This window comes from Heterodontus francisci, chromosome 4, assembly GCF_036365525.1.
Source record: "Heterodontus francisci isolate sHetFra1 chromosome 4, sHetFra1.hap1, whole genome shotgun sequence".
In the NCBI taxonomy this organism is placed as follows: domain Eukaryota; kingdom Metazoa; phylum Chordata; class Chondrichthyes; order Heterodontiformes; family Heterodontidae; genus Heterodontus; species Heterodontus francisci.
This window is the reverse complement of record NC_090374.1, coordinates 202,291,581-202,308,722: the sequence shown is the minus strand read 5'-3', so window position 1 is coordinate 202,308,722 and position 17,142 is coordinate 202,291,581. Positions and strand designations below refer to the sequence as shown.

At 44.8% G+C, this 17,142-nt stretch overlaps 1 protein-coding gene across 3 annotated transcripts in view; it reads left to right on the top strand.

The window, feature by feature from the left end:
- The window catches only part of zdhhc21 (zinc finger DHHC-type palmitoyltransferase 21), a 229,079-nt gene that overhangs the window by 148,370 nt on the left and 63,567 nt on the right, over positions 1 to 17,142 (top strand). The gene's annotated exons all lie outside the window — the stretch shown is intronic.

Here is a 17,142-nt window from a genome sequence, read left to right as displayed (position 1 = left end):
GCCTCAGTGGGGACAATCGGCTGGGCCCTGTCGAGGCCCCATACACACCTCAATTCCAGAGCCTTCCCCATTGCAGCTCCTCTCGCTGGGTGCAGTCCCAGCAGTGGCCACAACACCCAGTGACGCTGTTGGTACTGAGGAGCTGCCAGCCTTCTGATTGGCCAGCAGCTCTTGGAGGTGGGACTTCCTGCCTCAGGGGTGGAAGTCCCGCCTGAGGCCAATTATGGACTTGGGCTTCCAGGCCCGGTGGAGGCGGGCTCGCCCTCGACTTTCTGGCCATTGGGCTGGGCCTCAACCCTGATGTAAAATGCCGGCCACGTTTCAGGTCGATGACATTCATCAGATCAGAAATCTCCCATTTGCTTTTGTCTAAATTTTGTACTAAATGCTGTGTGTATGTTAAATAACATGTTGAGCTGAAGATCCCTTATTCTGTTTCATATTTAACACTGGCAATATACATTAAATTATTTTCACAAATCTAAAAAGTGTGTTTTATGAATCATCTCTGATCTTCAGTACTCTACCCAGCAGCAGGGAATCAAATTCGAATATATGGCCAAGTGAAAGTTTTTGTTTTAACTAAATGCATATCCTGGATAAAATTGATCTAATAAGTGTCCAGAACGGTAACGTTTGCCATTATATACCTATGGCTTTATTTAGATGCCTTTTTTTTAAAAAAAGGGAAAAGCATTAATAGGCAATTAGTGAGCAAATGTATAAACACCTAATCAATGCAGCAAAGTCACATATTTTAATGAAAAAGATATAGAGAAGAAAAACAACAGAGGCAAATTAGATTAATTAGCAGCCAAGCAGACATGGTTAGAACAGGGGAATGAGACTGACTGGATTGATGTACAGAGAGCCAGCCTGGACTTGATGTGTCATATTGACTCTATGACTAATGGATAGAACATTCAGCTGACTTGAGCCCAGCAGTTCCGATGGTAATTTTTGGAGGGGGCTTGAGCAAATCTAGCTCTTGGAATAGCATGTTGTGAACTATAGAAATGTGTTTTTTGTGCAGATTTCTCAGTGATCTGTTGAAACGTGTTACCTCACAGTTAGTGACACCGCTGTGTTATGCCTCCAATTGCACTGAGCTGCAATTTTTTGTGACAATCTTCAAAATTACGAAGACTGCCATCTTCCTTCAAAATCGGCTTTCTTTAAAAGGAACATTTTTTCCCCCTAACAGTGCTGATTTTAGTAAAGTAAGTTCATCATTGCTGCGTGCAATATGGAAGATTGGAATACATTTTAAGAATCTTTCACTGAGGCTCCGATCTCCTGAGATGAATTAGTTTGTTCCGTTCAAGTCTTAAAATTTGGAAACCCAGGAAATTTTAGAAAACCAAATTCTGGAGCTCAATTCAACTCTTCTGATTGCATTTCAGAATGAGACAATTATTATTTCTAATGGGTTACAGTGCCGTCAGAAAGACAATGGCTTTAGTATTGGGCTGTACCCTGCTCTCTTTTACAAATGCTGATCAAAGAGGACTCAATCAGAGTAAAGGAGTGCACCGGTCTTAATGGCCTGGATTTGACAGTAGTAATGGCAGTGAAACTGTCAGCGTTGAGTATCATTACTCCACTGAAACTGACAGCAACTTCTGGAACAAAAACAAGAAATGCTGGAACCACTCAGCAGGTCTGGCAGCATCTGTGGAAAGAGAAGCAGAGTTAACGTTTCAGGTCAGTGACCCTTCTTCAGAACAAGCAACTTCTGGAATCCTTACATACACAGAATAATGCGGAAATCCAGAAGTTGCTGTCAGTGATTCTATGCTTCCCTATAAGGAGAGGACGAGGCAAGAAAGCAAGGTAGCAATAATCTGAGTGTGGCAAGAAGGGACAGAGCGTACAAACCTAAGAGAGTGTCAGCAGAGATAAGGCTAGAGGTTGTGTGTTGCAACTAGGTGAGAAAGGTGTCTAGGGGTCCCTTTTAGCCTTCACCTGGTCTTATTGTAACTGAGTTTGATTTTTAAACACTGTGTTTTGAACTCCCCTTTGGTGAATCCTTGTTCACCGCTTTCTAATTATAAGGCAAAAAATGAGCACAAACAGGCTTTCTTAGGTTTGAAGAAGAAAAGTGAAATTTATTAAAATTTAAACTCTAATTTGGTTAATGCCTACGGATACACGTCGTGCATGCATACGCGATATGCACATGCAAATAGAGACAGAAGAGAGCAGAAGGAAAATCGTGGAGAGGTTTGAGGCAATCTCTGAAGAGGGGTTTTTGTTACTGTGCTTCGAGCTCGCTGTAGAGTCCTTGATTGAAGACATGTTCTTGCTTTTCATTGGGGCCCAGTGTTCTTCTTAAATCTTTTTCACTGCAGGAGACTTTTCTCTCTCTTGGGGTTCATGTGTCTTCAGTGGTTTTCAGTTCCATGAGAAACATAGAAACATAGAAAATAGGAGCAGGAGGAGGCCAATTCAGCCCTTCGAGCCTGCTCCGCCATTCATTATGATCATGGCTGATCATCCAACTCAGTAACCTGTTCCCGCTTTCCCCCCATATTCTTTGATCCCTTTTGCCCCAAGAGCTATATCTAACTCCTTCTTGAAAACATACAATGTTTTGGCCTCAACTGCTTTCTGTGGTAGCGAATTCCACAGGCTCACCACTCTCTGGGTGAAGTAATTGCTCCTCATCTCAGTCCTGAAAGGTTTAACCTGTATCCTTAGACTATGACCCCTGGTTCTGGACTCCCCCACCATCGGGAACATCCTTCCTGTATCTACCCTGTCAAGTCCTGTTAGAGTTTTATAGGTTCTATGAGATCCCCCCTCATTCTTCTGAACTCCAGCGAATATAATCCTAACCGACTCAATCGCTCCTCATACATCAGTCCCACCATCCCAGGAATCAGTCTTGTAAACCTTCACTGCACTCCCTCTATAGTAAGAACATCCTTCCTCAGATAAGGACACCAAAACTGCACACAATATTCCAGGTGTGGCCTCACCAAGGCCCTGTATAATTGCAGCAAGATATCCCTGCCCCTGTACTCGAATCCTCTCGCTATGAAGGCCAACATACCATTTGCCTTTTTTACCGCCTGTTGGACCTGAATGCTTACCTTCAGTGACTTGTATATGAGAACACCCAGGTCTCTCAGTTTATAGCCGTTCAGATAACAATCTGCCTTCCTGTTTTTGCTACCAAAGTGGATAACCTCTCATATAATCCACATTATACTGCATCTGCCAGGCATTTGCCCACTCACTCAACATGTCCAAATCACCCTGAAGTCTCTCTGCATCCTCCTCACAACTCACCCTCCCACCCAGTTTTGTGTCATCTGCAAATTTGGAGATATTACATTTAGTTCCCTCATCTAAATCATTAATATATATTGTGAATAGCTGGGGTCCTATCACCGATCCCTGCAGTACCCCACTAGTCACTGCCTGCCATTCGGAAAAAGACCTGTTTATTCCTACTCTTTGTTTCCTGTCTGCCAATCAATTTTCTATCCATCGCATTACACTACCTCCAATCCCATGCGCTTTAATTTTACACACTAATCTCTTATGTGTGACTTTGCCGAAAGTGACTTCTGGAAGTCACAGAATCACAGAATAATACAGTGCAGAAGAGGCCCTTCGGCCCATCGAGTCTGCACCGATGCATTAAAACACCTGACCTGTCTACCTAATCCCATTTGCCAGCACTTGGCCCATAGCCTTGAATGTTATAACGTGCCAAGTGCTCATCCAGGTACTTTTTAAAGGATGTGAGGCAACCTGCATCTACCACCCTCCCAAGCAGGGCATTCCAGACCGTCACTACCCTCTGGGTAAAAAAGTTCTTCCTCATGTTCCCCTTATACCTCCCGCCCCTCACCTTAAACTTGTGACCCCTCATAACTGACCCTTCAACTAAGGGGAACAGCTGCTCCCTATCCATCCTGTCCATGCCCCTCATAATCTTGTACACCTCGATCAGGTCACCCTTCTGTCTTCTCTGCTCCAGCGAAAACAACCCAAGCCTATCCAACCTCTCTTCATAGCTTAAATGTTCTTTACAAATAAACCACATCCACTGGCTATCCTTCATCAACTCTACTAGTTACATCCTCAAAGAATCCTAGTAGATTTTTCAAGCATGATTTCCCTTTCACAAATCCATGCTGACTCTTTCCAATTCGACCACTGTTGTCCAAGTGCTCTGCTATAAAATCTTTGATAATGGACTCTAGAATTTTCCCCACTACCGACATCAGGCTGACTGGTCTATAATTCCCTATTTTCTCTCTACCTCCCTTTTTAAAGAAGAAAGAAATGGAAGCAGACAGGAGAGAGATGTTCTCAATCCAGGAGTCAGGAGCTTTCTGTTTTCAAATTCTCTGTGGCCAATTTAAAACTCCCTGAGTTGGCCAGCAGGTGGTCACATGATTGACTGGTTTGACCAGGTCTCTTCTGTGTACTGGGGCAGGGACTGGTTTCTTTGTTCCAGCACTCTCTGCCAGTATGGAAAAAAATGTCTTTCCAGTCAGGGGCTTGGCAACCCCTTGTAATAGGCCTACTTTTTTTCCCAGCGACAATTTTAAAATTTAATGTCCTTGTGGCAAAATATATGTGCCTCATCCTTGGCAGGCGGGGGCCTGCAAGACATTGTGAAAATAATAAAAAGACAAAATTAAAGGCACTCTATCTGAATGCACACAGAATTTGCAGCTAGACAGATGAATTGACAGCACAAATAGCAGCAAACAGGTCTGATCTAATTCCCATTGCAGAGACATGGCTACAGAGTGACCAAGGATGGGAACTGAATGTTCAAGGATATTCAACATTTAGGAAGGATAGGCAAAAAGGAAAAGGAGGTGGGGTAGTGCTGTCAATAAAAGATGAGATCAGTACATTTGTGAAAGAGGATCTTAGTCGAAGGATCAAGATGTAGGGCTGGACTTCAAGGAGTACTCAATGTCGTGATCCGTGGCAGGGGGTCCTGATGATGGCTTCGGATGAGGCCCGCCATGGACCTCGGCGCTGGGAGGGCCTGGCCCGGTCCTCCCACTGGCAGCAAGGCTCCTTGGCGGCCCACCTGCCACTGGGTGATGGGACCACAACTTAAATATGCAAATGAATAAAATTAATGAATTGACATACGCTTACCTCCAATCTTGAGGGCCGGCACTCCTGCGTCTTCTGATGCCCATCCGGGGAAACACTGGCAGACAGTAGACAGGCAATGGCTAGAATTTAAAGAATTAATACACACATTGTGCCTGTTTCAGCTAAACAAAATAAGTGACAGCTGGTTCATTCTTCAGGGAAATGCATTGACCAATCAAAGTCAAGCTGCCTGGTTTAAATTTCAAACAAAGCTTGGCAGTTAACTGTCAGTCACCGTAAACTGGTGCATTCTCCACGGCAACGCCTCTACCAATCAGAGTCCACTTGCCAACCAAAGAGAGAAGCACTCTCTTCTCATACAATATAAATTTGTTGCTTCCCTTGTGAATTGTCATGATGAGTGCAAGACGAGAAGCTTCGACAAAATGTCTCAGTTTTCAGCGATTCTGGAATGGTTTCTGTAGATTGGAAGGTAGCAAATGTAACTCCACTATTGAAGAAAGGAGGGTAAGAGAAAACGGGGAACTACAGATCTGTTAGCCTTATATCAATATGAATTTGGCCTAACCATCAGCCTCAAGAAAACGAACATCATGGGGCAGGACGTCAGAAATGCTCCATCCATCAATATTGGCGACCACGCTCTGGAAGTGGTTCAAGAGTTCACCTACCTAGGCTCAACTATCGCCAGTAACCTGTCTCTAGATGCAGAAATCAACAAGCGCATGGATAAGGCTTCCACTGCTATGTCCAGACTGGCCAAGAGAGTGTGGGAAAATGGCGCACTGACACGGAACACAAAAGTCCGAGTGTATCAGACCTATGTCCTCAGTACCTTGCTCTACGGCAGCGAGGCCTGGACAACGTATGCCAGCCAAGAGCGACGTCTCAATTCATTCCATCTTCGCTGCCTTCGGAGAATACTTGGCATCAGGTGGCAGGACTATATCTCCAACACAGAAGTCCTTGAAACGGCCAACACCCCCAGCTTATACACACTACTGAGTCAGCGGCGCTTGAGATGGCTTGGCCATGTGAGCCGCATGGAAGATGGCAGGATCCCCAAAGACACATTGTACAGCGAGCTCGCCACTGGTATCAGACCCACCGGCCGTCCATGTCTCCGCTATAAAGACGTCTGCAAACGCGACATGAAATCGTGTGACATTGATCACAAGTCGTGGGAGTCAGTTGCCAGCATTCGCCAGAGCTGGCGGGCAGCCACAAAGACAGGGCTAAATTGTGGCGAGTCGAAGAGACTTAGTAGTTGGCAGGAAAAAAGACAGAGGCGCAAGGGGAGAGCCAACTGTGCAACAACCCCGACAAACAAATTTCTCTGCAGCACCTGTGGAAGAGCCTGTCACTCCAGAATTGGCCTTTATAGCCACTCCAGGCGCTGCTTCACAAACCACTGACCACCTCCAGGCGCATATCCATTGTCTCTCGAGATAAGGAGGCCCAAAAGGATATCAATAGTAGGGAAAATGCTAGAATCTATTCTAAAGGATGTGATAACTGGACACTTGGAAAGTAATGGTAGGATTGGGCAGAGTCAAGAGGGATTTATGAAAGAGAAATCATGTTAGACAAACCTGTTGGAGTTTTTTGAGGACATAAATAGCAGAATAGATAAGCGGGAACCAGTGGATGTGGTGTATTTCGATAAAGTCCCACGCAGAAGGTTAGTAAGCAAAATTAGAACACATGGGATTGGGGGTAATATACTGGTATGGATTGAGAATTGGCTAAGGGACAGAACGCAGAGAGTAGGAATAAACGGGTCATTCTCAGGATGGCAAGCCGTGACAATTGCGGTACTGCAAGGATCAGTGTTTGGGCCCCAGCTATTCACAATCTATATCAATGATTTGGCTATGGGAACCAATTGTAATATTTCTAAGTTTGCTGAGAGGGAGTGCAATGAAGGTTCACCAGACTGATTCCTGGGATGGCGGGATTGTCCTATGAGAAGAGATTGACGAGACTGGGCCTGTATTCTCTAGGATTTAGAAGAATTAGAGGTGATCGCATTGAAACATACAAAATTATTATAGGGCTCGACAAGGTTGATACAGGAAGGATATTTCCTGTTTGGGGGGGGATCTAGAACCAGGGGACACAGTCTCAGAATAAGAGGTTTATTAGGACTGAGATGAGGAGGAATGTCTTCACTCAGAGGGTGGTGAATTTGTGAAATTCTCTACCTCAGAGGGCAGTGGAGGCTCAGTCATTGAGTATGCTCTGAACGGGAGATCGATAGCTTTCTAGATATTAAAGATATCAAAGGATATAGGGATAGTGTGGGAAAATGGCATTGAGGTAGATGATCGGCCACTATCTAATTGAATGGTGGAGCAGGCTTGAGGGGCCAAATGGCCTACTGCTGCTCCTATTTCCTGTGTTCCGGCTGCGAGAGTAAAAGTTTCTTTCAATATCTATCTGTAAAATTGTGGCCTTTATTCCAGTGCTGCATATGGCTAACTGGGTGATTCTTCTAATCTTTCTTTCTTGGGAGGGTTAAGATAATATTCAACCTAAAATATTTTGGTTGCAAAATTCGGTTCTGTAGCAGCCGTATCACTTCCAGTGCGGCCTACGTGACGCACCATGATTTTAAGGATGCTCGCGCGGGCATGCCATGCATGCATTGAAGGCATGTGGGCAGATCACTGAACTGTGCCACTTTTGACCTGCAGCTGCATAACAGGGCGATGCTGCCAGGTGCCATCAAGGTCACTGTGTGGCCCTCAGTTTCTATGCCAGTGGATCTTTCCTCCAGGAGCAGGTGATATTGCCACCATCTCGGTTTGCCATGCTTCGCTGCATTAGGGTGTTGACAGAGGCCCTGCACACCAAGGGGAGTTTGTAGTCTTCTTTCTTACCAGATAAAAGCAGGAGGTGTTGGCTTATGGCTTTGCAAGGGTATCAGGTTTCCCAATGGTGCAGGGAGCCAGCAACTGCATACACATGGCTCTGTGGAATCACATCTTAATGGGGAGATGTACCGCAATCACAAGGGCCATAACCTCTTGATTTGGTGTGCAACCATGCACAGAAGATCCGAGACTTGGATGTACAGGGCATAATTTCAGAATTTACAGATGGCACAAAATTTGGAAGTAGTGTTAACGTAAGGAGGCTAGTGATAAACTTCAAGAGGACATAAAATGGTGGAATTACAGACACATGGCAGATGAAATTTAATGCAGAAAAACATTGAAACATAGAAAATAGGAGCAGGAGTAGGCCATTCGGCCCTTCGAGTCTGCTCCGCCATTCATTATGATCATGGCTGATCATCCGACTCAGTAACCTGTTCCCGCTTTGGCCCCATACCCTTTAATCCCTTTCGCCCCAAAAGCTATATCTAACTCCTTCTTGAAAACATACAATGTTTTGACCTCAACTGCTTTCTGCAGTAGCGAATTCCACAGCTCACCACTCTCTGGGTGAAGAAATTTCTCCTCAAAAAAAAGCAAGGAAGTTATGCTGAACCTATATAAAACCCTGGTTCGGTCTTAACTGGAGTATTGTGTCCAATTCTGGACACTGCACTTTAGGAAGGATGTGAAGACTTTCGAGAAGGTGCAAAAAAGATTTACAAGAAGGTTCCAAGGATGTGGGACTTCAATTATGTGGATAGGTTGGAGAAGCTGGGATTAATCTCCTTAGAGAAGAGATGTTTGAGAGGAGATATAATAGAGGTGTTCAAAATCATGAGGGGTCTGGACAGAGTAGGTAGAGAGAAACTATTCTCATTGGCAGAAAGGTCAAGAATCAGATGACACCGGTGGAAGGTGATTGGCAAAAGAACCAACAGTTACACGAGAAAAACTTTTTTACGCATTTTCTTGGCCAACATTCTGAAATAAAAGAGATCACGAAAAAAATTCCATAATAACTTTATCCGGCCACACTTCCAGTAATACATGCAAAACTGAACTCTTCATCTTTGTGCATGCCCTTCTTGCCTATCTTACAGATGCTTTTGCTTCTGGTGCTCCTCTACTGTGCGTCAAGAATAACAATATGCCAAATGAGGAATTTTGATTCATCGGTTGGAAACTTACATTAAACTTTCTCTGGAAAAAAATCTTGCAGTAACTTTTTTAAAAACTGGCAGGCAAGATGACCACCACAATTTGCATCTAAAATACTTCTTCACATTCCGAGGCCTCCAACAGGAGACAGAGGTCTAAGGAGCATGGGCCCAGAACAATGGCTTGCTCTAAGTGATTGAATTACCTAAGATTGCTTCATTAGCATGGTATTCAAGGCAATCCTGACAAGAGCAAACCCCACCAAGTGCAAATATTGGCATCCTGGGGCCTAGGGAGACAATTCCGAAACTTGAATCTCATTAGAAGATTCCAGAGAATACACTGAGGCAGTCATGTGACTGTCCATCTCTGTGAAAGCTGCGAGTTCCCTTGAACAAAGACAGACAAGCAGTAACTCAGACTGTGCAGTGACAGGAAGGCTGTGTGCCTCTCTTTCTCTCCCCAGATAACACCACAATTTGGATAACAGTCTGCTACTGTGGACCCTCCAATCCGACAGATTGCGACAGACAGAGACCAGGGGAAGAGAGCCACCTACAAGTCTGCTTCCAAGAAAACTCTGAACCAAGCAGGCCAGCCACAAAGTGCACTGTGAACAGCCAAAGACTTTAAGAACACAACTTCAGCCAGAAGAACACAGATTCATCCAACCTCACAGACTGTGTATTTGACTTTTATTTATTCTGGACTCTAATCCAACCACAAAATCTACTTTTCACTCTGTAACCTATTTGTGTGTGTGTGTGATTCTCATGTGAATAGGCGTGAATGTGTAACATATTTTTTTTAAGATCCGGTTTAGATTGTTAAATATAATAAACTCACCTCTTTCTTGTTTAAACTCAAGAAAACCTGTCCAATTGGTTCATTCACAATCACATTAAAAGTACAAAGTAAAATACTCAGTGAGGTGGTAAGCACAATCTCTGTTTAAAAAGGAATAAACTCTGTTGCAGTCAAATAACAGGAAGGGCAAGAAGGGAGCCTTGTGACACCTTCCTCATGTGGCCATAACAAGTGCTACCTGTTGGCTGCAGCATAGCTAGTGGAAGGCTGCTGACTTTGATTGGGGGAGGCTGCAGGTGATCTTGTAGGACGACCTCGAGCACCTCTAGGCTTTCAGGCCCAGCTTCAAACAGCACCACCTCGGCCTTGGTGGCAGCAGTCTGGGCCAAAAAGCAATATCAGGGACACTGGCAGAGTGGCAGTGTCGGGAGCACAAATGCCCTCATTCTGGAAGAGGACAGCAGGTTCGTGCACCATGGAGCCACTGCCACTCCCCGGGGTGGCACCTCAGCAATTCCAGCAATCTGCCAGAGCACAGACTGTTGGATTGCTGTAAGAGCCTGCAAGCCTCTTTGAGCACTGGTATTCATAGCCATGATGGCAGCAGTCTGAGTCTGCATGCCATCAAGCTGGGCTTGTATGGCAACAAGCATGAATTTAATGACCTCAGTGTGAGCTTTCACTACAGCGCTGAGATGTACAGCCTTTTGTGTGTGCTGCAATGGAAGCTGAGATATCAGCCACCAGACTCTGCACCACTGCTGTGTCTGCAAATGCTGTCATGTCACCACTTCCACACTGGAAAGGATGGGCTTCAAGCTGCACCCAAAATCCTCTGACAAGTTGGAGCCAGACTCCTTCCTCCTTCTTGACAGTGACAGCAGGCTCTCTGGCTGGCCAGCCAATGCACCAAGCATCTCTGTGTGCATGCCCATCAGCATTCTTCTGCATGCCGTCCCATCAAAATACTCACCTGAGTCGTCTGTAGCGGAACTCGTCTGCCACCTCACCCTCCGATGAGCTGGCACACACACTATCCTTTCTCCACCCCCCCCCCCCAAGCCTAGCTGCAGGCCCCTCCTGCCCAGTGACTCATGAAGTACTGATTCCACATCTATACTGTCTTCTAGCGTACGTGCAGTGCCAGTATCTAAGCTGCTGGTTGCGAGTGTTGGATCAAGTGGCAGTCACGCTTCATCACACACGCCCTTTATGGTGAGGCTGCACTGGCTGGCCAGGTGACATGTCTTGGTATCTGGAAGTAAAAATGCAGAAGGGATGTGTTGGGTTGTGGAAAGGGGGTTGGGTGGAAAGCAAGAGGTCCAAGGTCACACCATCTGCACCTTGTACTTCACGTCTGGTAGCAGGATGAGGGGGAAATAGGATTTGAGAAGCTGCATAAGGCAGGAACATATCACCATCCTGAATATTCTCAGCAATGCCAGATGTAACGGCCTCAGTGACTGCCTGTTGGCCCTGTAATGCAGAGCACTGTTACCTCCGTAGGGCACAGTTGTCACAGGGACGCATCGCCCTTCCCCATTCTCCATTGCTCTCTGCAGCTATGTGTAGCCTTGTCCTGCAAGAGAGAGGGAAGATGTCAGTTTTTGTGTTTGGGTGATATGTCTGTCATAGCAGTATAGCTAGAAGTATGTGGAAGCTGTGAGAAGTGTGTGCGGCTGGCAGCATTGTTAAGTATGTAAGGGTGAGGTGGAGCATCTGAATGTTAGCCTTGAATCCTTATTGCTGATGGGTGAGTGATGGGGCACGTGGCACATTGAGAAGCGTGTGATGTTGGTGGTGCAGTGGGTAGAACATGCCATTGGAAGATGCATTCTCTGGTTTTGACCAGGTAAGTTTATTGAGCTTTTTACAGCATTGCAGCCAGGTCCTTGGGGTCAGACTCTGGAAATTGACCTCTGTTGCCACCTGCCTTCAGAGGGTATGTCTTGAGGGTCTCCTAGCCCCTTGTGGAAACATCACCTCTCTCTTCCTGTCGACCTGGGAGCCCTTGCTCCACTTGCAGTTTCCTTCCATCAAACACTTTCCCAACACAGTTTCAGCAGCTGCTGTAGCATGAGTGCACCTCCCCTTTAAGAGGTGCAGACTGCCTTTAAGAAGTGCAAGCGAGCTGCATGTCCTGCTAGCCAGGCAGACTCCTTGGCCCCCTGCTGAGTATGCAGCCAGTCGGTAGCATGTTTCATGCTGAATGTCATGTCTCTATCATTGAAATGAGCAAATGAACGCATGTGAAAGCAGCAGGGAGAAGAAAATCCCAAAAAGTGTAGGTGCGAGAACACAGCCCTGTTTCACGCCACTCAGGATAGGAAAGGGCTCTGATGAGGAGCCACCATGTTGAATTGTGCCTTTCATATTGTCATGGAATGAGGTGATGATACTTAGTAGCTTTGGTGGGCATCCAATCTTTTCTCGTAGTCTGAAGAGACCACGTCTGCTGACGAGGTCAAAGGCTTTGGTGAGATCAATGAAAGCAATGTAGAGGGGCAACTGTTGTTCACGGCATTTCTCCTGTCTCTGACGAAGGGAGAACAGCATGTCAACGGTCGATCTCTCTGCACGAAAGCCACACTGTGCCTCAGGGTAGACGCGCTCGGCCAGCTTCTGGAGCCTGTTCAGAGCGACTCGAGCAAAGACTTTCCCCACTATGCTGAGCAGGGAGATTCCACAGTAGTTGTTGCAGTCACCGCGGTCACCTTTGTTTTGATAGAGGGTGATGATATTGGCACCGCGCATGTTCTGGGGTACTGCTCCCTCGTCCCAGCACAGGCATAGCAGTTCATGTAGTGCTGAGAGTATAGCAGGCTTGGCACTCTTGATTATTTCAGGAGTAATGCTGTCCTTCCCAGGGGCTTTCTCGCTGGCTAGAGAATCAATGGCATCACTGAGTTCCGATTTGGTTGGCTGTATGTCCAGCTCATCCATGACTGGTAGAGGCTGGGCTGCATTGAGGGCAGTCTCAGTGACAGCATTCTCCCTGGAGTACAGTTCTAGGTAGTGCTCAACCCAGCGGTCCATTTGTTTGTGTTGGTCAGTGATTATGTCCCCTGATTTAGATTTGAGGGGGGCGATCTTCTTGATGGTTGGCCCAAGAGCTCTCTTAATGCCATCATACATTCCTCTGATGTTTCCGGTGTCTGAGGCCAGCTGAATATGACTGCATAGGTGTTGCCAGTAGTCGTTTGCGCAGCGCCTAGCTGTTCTTTGTGCAGTGCAGAAACCAAGAGTATAATCACGAGTAGTCAGCACAAATTACAAAAGGAAGGGCCATGTTTGGCCAACCATATTGAATTATTTGAAGAAATAACAGAAGAGACAAGGGTAATGTTGTAGCTGAAATACATTTGGAATTTCAAAAGGCCTTTGATAAAGTACCACAGAGTAGACTCGTGACTCAGGTCAGAGCATATGGAGTCAGGGGACAAGTAACAGAATGGATGACAACATAAGAAGGTAAGAAATAGGAGCAGGAGTAGGCCACTTGGACCCTCGAGCCTGCTCCGCCATTTAATAAGGATTATGGCTGATATGATTATGGCCTTAACTCCACTTTCCTGCCTATTGGCAAGCCTGCTACAAAACAGAAAGCAGAGAGTAGGGGTTAAGGGTAGTTACTCAGGTGGGAAGTGTGGTTCCACAAAGATCAGTGCTGGGATCACTGTTTTCACCATTTGTATAAACAATTTGGACTCAGGAATCAGAAATACAATTTCAAAATTTGTGGATGACACCAAATTGGATGGGTGGGGGCTTTATTTAGTACTGAGGAAGACGGTGACAAAATACAAGAAGACATTAATAAACTTGCAGAAAGGATGTGCAGATACATGTAATGTGATACATTTTCGAGACCACATCCTCTTTGGAAAGTAAGAGTCTAAATGGGCCAGAGAAGCAAAGGGATCAAGAGGTACAGATGCACAAATCAAATAAAGCACTGGGGTTCATTTCTAGAAGGATAGAAATGATAAGCACAAAAGTTCTGTTAAACTTGTATCAAACCTTAGTTAGACCACACTTGGAGTACTGTGCATATTCTGGTCCTCCTTATAACAAGGTTAGAGAGGCACTTTAGAAGGTGCAAAAACAAATGACATGCTGATTCCAGAACTGAGAGGTGATACCGATCTGGAAAGACTGAGTCTCTTTTTTCCTAGAAAAAATAAGTCTGAAGGGAGAACTGATAAAGGTCTTTCAAGTTATGAAAGGGATTGACAGGGCAGATGTAGAAAATATGTTTCCATTTGTGGGGACGACCAAAACTATGGGCCATGATTTTATGATAATCACTTATAAATCCAATTAAGAATTCAGAATAAACCTCTTTGCTCAGAGAGTGATTATAATGTGAAACTCACTTCTGCAATGAGTAGTTGTGGCAAATAGCATAGATGAATTTAAGAGGAAGTTAGATAAACAGATGAGGAGTAAAGCTTTGGAAGGATATGTTGGTGATTTTAGATTATGTAGGGTATGAAGTGGGTCATGTCGAATATAAACACAGTGCCAGACCTATTGGGCCGAATAGCTGGTTCAGTGCTGTACATTTGATTCAATTATCCTTGGTGATTTCAACCACCATCTAAACTCACTATGCCCTCTGTCCTAAGTTCACTGCCTTCTTATCCTCCCTTAGTCTCTCTTTTCATATAAACTTGCAAACCCATATTTACAGCTACACCCTCAACTTTGTTCCACTCCCCTGTGTCAATCACAGATAAGGTCTGCGATTACTTACTTGTCTCCCTCATATCCCAACCCTGCTTCCTTCTGTGTCTGCCATTGAAAAATCCTCTTCCTCAAGTCACTTACAGCAGCACTTTAAATTTCCAACTGTCTGGTCTTTGACATTCTATTGACCACATCATTTCTGTAGCTCAATGTGCTCAATCACATCTACTTCTAATGCCCTTGACCCATTAAAACCATTAGTTTCTCTCTCTCATCTTGGTCATTCCACAATATGGTCCTCATCTCCACTCCCTTAAGTCCAAGGGACGGAGACTTGAACGGTTTTGGTGGACAACTGGTTTCAGCCATTATCACCAGACTTGTTTGGACCACATAGAGCCCTATTGGTTCCTGCTCTCCTCTGCTAAAATTTCTCACAATTCCAGGATCAACTTGAGCTGCCTGTATCCTAACTCTCATTGAGTCCATGTGCTTCCTAACCTACATTGCGGTCCAGTGACACCTCGATCACTCTTGTTTTCAAATCCCTTCACCAATTCTGGCCTCTTGTCCATCCCCGATATCATTGCTGTACCACTAGTGGCCATGCCTTCTGCTGCCAAGGCCCTAAGCTCTGGAATTCTCTCCCGAAACCTTTTCTCCTTTTAAGATGCTCTTTAAAAACCATCTCTTTGACCAAACATTTGGTCAACAGTCCGAACATTTCCTGATGTGGCTTAGTGTCAGCTCCTGTGAAGTGCTTTGGGATGCTTTACAAAGTTAAAGGTGTGATTATATATGCAAGTTATTGCTGTTTGATCTGAATTTAAGCATTTAATTTGATGGCAACAGCTCTATAAATTATCTAAATTTCCTCTGAGGCACGAATAGTCTAAAAAATCCAAAAGAGCCCTTGTGTAGGATTTTGCAGCCAATATTAATAAATACTCTAACTTATGTAGTGTTTTTCACTTCGAAACCTCCCAAAAGTTTTCATGCAATTATTTCTGAAGTGCATTAGCTATTGCAATGCAGTTATAAACAGTGAAAGCCAGATGAATTTTGGGCTTTCTGTGAGAAGGCCATTTCCCAATTTGGATTCTGGCTTGCTGGTTATTTACAATGGTAAATGATGGATCTTAGTGAAGTCTGATGTGCCAGGTCTCAGTTCAGTATTTATAGTTGGAGAACTTTTCAAAGTAGTTTCCAATTTGAGAGACTTGTTTATATCAGTAGTGTCTCTCCTGTAACTGCCACCACAACAGATGATTGAAGAGTGGACTTTCTGGGTGGGGAATGCTATGTACTTATCCCTCTTGTGCAATACGTTATCTCACTGTTTCATGTTGGCATCTATACTGTTATTTACCAGTGATGTAAAGGATCTGTTTTGACTACTTAGTTATATCTATCAGCAATTCTGTGACTTATTTCATATACAGTTCCATGTGGAGGGATTTTTAAAATTTGCTATTGAAATTCTAAACAGAATGTAGATGTTAATGGTGGATGTTTAAAGTCAGAGATGCAGAGCGATCTGGGTGTCCTGGTGCATGAATCGCAAAAAGTTAGTATGCAGGTACAGCACGTAATTAGGAAAGCTAATAGAATGCTATCGTTTATCGTGAGGGGAATTGAATACAAAAGTCGGGAGATTGTGCTTCAGCTATACAGGGCATTGGTGAGACCGTGTCTGGAGTAATGTGCACAGTACTGGTCTCCTTATTTAAGAAAGGATGTAAATGCGTTGGCGGCAGTACAGAGAAGGTTTACTAGACTAATATCTGGAATGGGTGGACTATCTTTCGAGGAAAAATTGGATAGGGTAGGCTTGTATCCGCTGGAATTTAGAAGAGTAAGAGGCGACTTGATTGAAACATACAAGATCCTGAGGGATCTTGACAGGGTGGATGTGGAAAGGATGTTTCCCCTTGTGGGAGAATCTGGAACTAGGTGTCACTGTATAAAAATAAGGGGTCGCCCATTTAAGACAGAGATGAGGAGAATTTTGTTCTCTCAGGGTGTCGTGAGTCTTTGGAACTCTCTTCCTCAAAAGGCAGTGGAAGCAGAGTCTTTGAATATTTTTAAGGCAGAGGTAGATAGATTCTTGATAAGCAAGGGGGTGGAAGGTTATCGGGGGTAGGTGGAAATGTGGAGTAATCAGTTCAGGTCTTCAGGTTTTAGTCCTAAATTGGGGGAAGGCTAATTTCGATGGCATCAGACAGGAACTCTCAAAAGTTGAATGGGAGAGGCTGTTTACAGGTAAAGGGATGTCTGGCAAGTGGGTGGCTTTTAAAAGTGAGATAGGAAGAGTTCAGGGCCGGCATGTTCCTGTTAGATGGAAGGGCAAGGCTGGCAAGTTTATGGAACCTTGGTTGACGAGGGATATTGAGGGTCTGGTCATGACAAAGAAGGAGGCATATGTCAGGGATAGGCAGCTGGGATCAAGCGAGTCACTCGAGGAGTATAGGGGATGTAGGATGACACTTGAGAAGGAAATTAGGAGGGC